Source organism: Molossus molossus, unplaced genomic scaffold, assembly GCF_014108415.1.
Source record: "Molossus molossus isolate mMolMol1 unplaced genomic scaffold, mMolMol1.p scaffold_m16_p_19, whole genome shotgun sequence".
In the NCBI taxonomy this organism is placed as follows: Eukaryota; Metazoa; Chordata; class Mammalia; order Chiroptera; family Molossidae; genus Molossus; species Molossus molossus.
The window spans coordinates 29,523,385-29,527,702 of NW_023425354.1; the positions used below are offsets into that span (position 1 = coordinate 29,523,385).

At 41.1% G+C, this 4,318-nt stretch overlaps 1 non-coding gene across 1 annotated transcript; it reads left to right on the top strand.

The window, feature by feature from the left end:
- The first annotated feature begins 1,259 nt into the window (after nucleotides 1-1,259).
- Nucleotides 1,260-1,366, top strand: LOC118635204. Its single transcript, XR_004960527.1, has one exon. It is a non-coding gene; the product is annotated as a U6 spliceosomal RNA (small nuclear RNA).
- Nucleotides 1,367-4,318: the final 2,952 nt, after the last annotated feature.

The following is a 4,318-nucleotide window of genomic DNA, read 5'->3' on the forward strand; positions in this document are numbered from 1 at the left end:
AGATTTTAAAAGGAATTCTATTTCATAAAATAGAAAAAGACACCATTTTCCCTTACTTACATTTGTGTATGAGCACAAAGTATGTTTCATCCCTCTTTGTCCCAGATTCTTCCTTACACATAATTGGCAACTTTAAAACCAAGAGATTATAAGATAGCGCTGGCCGATTTGGCTCAGTGGTTAGAGCATTGGCCTGTGGTCCAGAGAGATCCGGGTTCAGTTTCCGCTAAGGGCGCGTACCTCGGTTGCAGTTTGCCCCGGCCCTGGTTGGGTCATGCGGGTGGCAGCCACTCGATGTGTCCCTTTCATGTCGATGTTTCTCTCTCTCTCTCTCCCTCCCACTCTGTTTGAACGAAAAAAGGAAAAATGTCCTCGGGTGAGGATTAGAAAAAAAGAGAGAGAGAGAGAGATTATAAGATAGAGTACTGGGTGCCTGGTGTCTAAATTAATAAAACCTCAAAGTTGAAAAGACCTTAGAGGTCATCTAGTCTGACCTCTAACACATGATTTTCCCTTGATAACATTCCAGACAAATGAAGTCCAGATTCTGCTCCAATACCTCGTTTTTTCTATACATTTTTTCCTGAATGTTAGAAAATTCTTTCTCATTGACAAAATCTAACTTCTTGTAACTCAAACCCATGGGTTCTTGCTTTGCCTTCCAGGATGATGAAAAAAAAAAATCAATTCCTTTACCTCACAGTCCCCTGATTAAAGATTACTGTGGCTATCCCAACTCTTCTCTTCATGGTAAACATTCAGAGATTACACTTGTTCCTCAAAAGAAAGGATTCTTTTTATTTTATTTTTAAATTTTCACTGAGGATATGTTTTTTATTGATTTCAGAGAAAGAGAAACACCCATGTGAGAGAGAAACACTGATCCTGTTGCTCCCCATAGAAGCCAGGATCGGAGATTGAACCTGCGACCTATATGCCCTGATTAGGAATCAAACTCGCAACCTTTTGGTGTATGGAACAACGCTCCAACCAGCTGAGCCACCCTGCCAGGGCAAGATTCTTGAGGACCCTGACCAGGTAGCTCAGAGCATCATCTTGACACACCACAGTTGCCAGGTTCCATCCCCTGTCAGGGCCCATACAAGAAACCAATGAATGCATAAATAAGTGGGACAAATTGATACTTCTCTCTCTCTCCCAAAATCAGCCAGTCAATCAATCAATAAAGGATTTTGAACTTTTCAGTTCCTTCTGGAAGAGTGAACAATCTGCTCATGTCCATTTAAAAATTGAACCCAGTGCTCGCTTCAGCAACACATATACTAAAATTTGAACGATAAAGAGAAGATTAGCATGGTCCCTGCGCAAGGATGACACACAAATTCATGAAGTGTTCCATATTTTTAGCTACATGCAAAAAAATAAAACTAGACCATCAACTTACACCATACACAAGAATAAACTCAACATGGATAAAAAACTTAAATGTGACTCATGAATCCATAAAAATCCTATAAGAAAATGTAGGCAACAAAATTTCAGACATCATACGCAGCAGAATTTTCACTGATACATCATCTAAGGCAACAGAAACAAAGGAGAAAATGAACACATGGGACTATATCAAACTCAAAAGCTTCTGCACAGCAAAAAAAACAACCACCAAAATGGAAAGGCAACCCACTCTATGGGAGAGCATAATTGCCAATGATACATCAGATAAGGGATTAATTTCCAATATATATAGAATGCTCAACAAAAGGAAGACAACCCAATTAAAAAATGGGGAGAGGAACTAAATAGACACCTCTCCAAACAGGACATACAAATGGCTAAGAGACATGAAGAAATGCTCAACATCACTAATCATCAGAGAGATGCAAATTAAAACAACAATGAGGTATCACCTCACACCTGTCAGAATGGTCACCATCAACAAATCATCAAACAAGTGTTGGAAAGGTTGTGGAGAAAAGGGGACTCTAGTACACTGCTGGTGGGAATGCAGACTGGTGCAGCCACTATGGAAAACAATATGGTGTTACCTCAAAACATTAAAAATTGAACTGCCATTTGACCCAGTGATCCCACTTCTAGGAATATACCCTAAGAAGCCTGAAACACCAATCGGAAAGAATATATGTACCCCCATGTTCGTAGCAGCACTATTTACAGTAGCTAAGATCTGGAAACAGCCCAAATGTCCATTAGGAGACGAATGGATAAAAAAGTGGTGGTACATATACACAATGGAGTACTACGCAGCTGTAAGAAAGAAAGATCTCTTATTCTTTGAGATGACATGGAGGAACCTGGAGAGTATTATTCTAAGCGAAACAAGCCAAGCAGAGAAAGACAAATATCACATGATCTCACTTATTTGTGGAATATAATGAACATAACAGTCTGAGGAACGGGGTAGTCCCAGAGATGTGGAAGTGGGGTACAGAATGACAATCCCCAGAAGAGGGGGTGGGGGAGAGATAAACCACAGAACTTATATGCATGTATGCATGAACAATGGACATGGACAACAAAGCTGAGGATAGGGCCAGGAGGGTGGGGAGGGGGATATCAGTTGGGGGGAAAAGGAGAAACCTCTGTAACAAAAATAATTAATTTAAAAAATCAATAAAAGCATTAAAAATTAAAAAAAGAAAATAAAAATTGAACCTAGACCAAACAACTGAAAGGCAAATGGGTCAACTACCATTTTTTTTTTATTTAGAAACTACACTTGGCAGCCTTATTTGCATCAATTTACCTTGTGATCAATAAGATCCTTAGGTCTTTTTTTCTTAAACATTAAATTACACATCCTCCATTTTTAACTAGGGCAGTTGGTTTTTGGAGCTGGATTTACAAGATAGATTTACAAGTTGTCACATTTGTCACTTGTTTAACCAGGTGAGATCTGTTTGGATCCTGGCTCTATCTCTGAAGGCATTCAGAATGTCTTCTAGTTTCATATTGCCTATAAACTTGATAAACATCAGGATCCTTAACCATATATAATCTGTAAAGATGTTACACACTACAGAATTCTGTGCTGTTGCCACAGTGACCTTTCTCTGATATACAGTATATATATATATATATTTATTATTATTAATGTGTACTCTTTTTAAAAAAATTTTTTTTTTTTTTATCCTCACCCGAGGACATTTCCTCATGTATCTTCAGATAGAGCGGGAGAGAGGGGGGGGGAAGGGGAGAGAGAGAAACATTGATGTGAGAGAGACACATGTAGTGGTTGCCACCCACACGACCCCAACTGTTACGGACAAATTGCAACCAAGGTACATGCCCTTAGTAGAACCGAACCCGGGACTCTCCGGTCTGCCAGTCGACGCTCTAACCACTGAGCAACCGGCCAGGGCATTAATGTGTACTCTTGTAGGTGCACGAATAACTTTGCTCAGACATCTTGTTTATCCTTATTATAGTCAAAAAAAAAAAAAAAAAATACAGGGAGAGGGAAAAGTAGGCTTACAGTTGTTTGGAAAATAATATAATAAATAATACAAAAATAAACTTTCAGGTACTCACAACTCTAAACCTACTTTTGTCCCATCCTGTATACTAATTTTTTTTCCATTGCTGACAAATGCCTTGCCCAAATCAAAGCATTTCTTCTGGTTAACAAGAAAATCATGTCACTATACTGAACCAAAGCCGGTTACTAATCATCTGGTCTTTTTAAATCAGTTCTAAAATCTTGGTAAGACTAATATCATACCAGCCTGCACTTTGGGAAAGGTGGTGGCTGGGGTGGAGAGACACATGAAGAAGGAAGAGGAAATGAGAACGCAGGTAAAATGCAGCAGTAAGTCCTGGGGCTTCACTACAGACAACATGGTTTTTCCTTCACCCTTAGCTTAAAGTGGGATGGTGTGGCAAATCTGATGATACAGCACAACTACTTTAGAGGTGTACCTTGATTCATGATTTTTACCAAACAAATGCAGTAAAACGACTTGCTTCAAACGTAGAGAAACGAGGCACTGAAATAGAAAACCATGAAACAGCTCCAATGCTGCAGTGAAGCTGTGACAGGTCGATGCCATCCACTCGGAAAGCCCAAGATGGCCGGGCGAGGAGCCGAAGGAGGCTGCCCAAACGCAGAACCCCTAGCCCGGAGCCTACCCCGGGGCAGTCAGGGGACGTGCCACGCCCCCTCACGTAACCGATTTACGTAATCCCGCTCGCCCGCAAACGTGCCGCAGCGCTCTAGGCCCGCCCCCCGCCCCCTGCTCCCGAAAAGCAGGGCGGTCAGTGCCTCACGAGAAGCATGCTGGGACTAGCTTTCTAGCCTCCCGTCAGGCCCTGCGACGGGTGTACGTAAGGAACTGGCTGG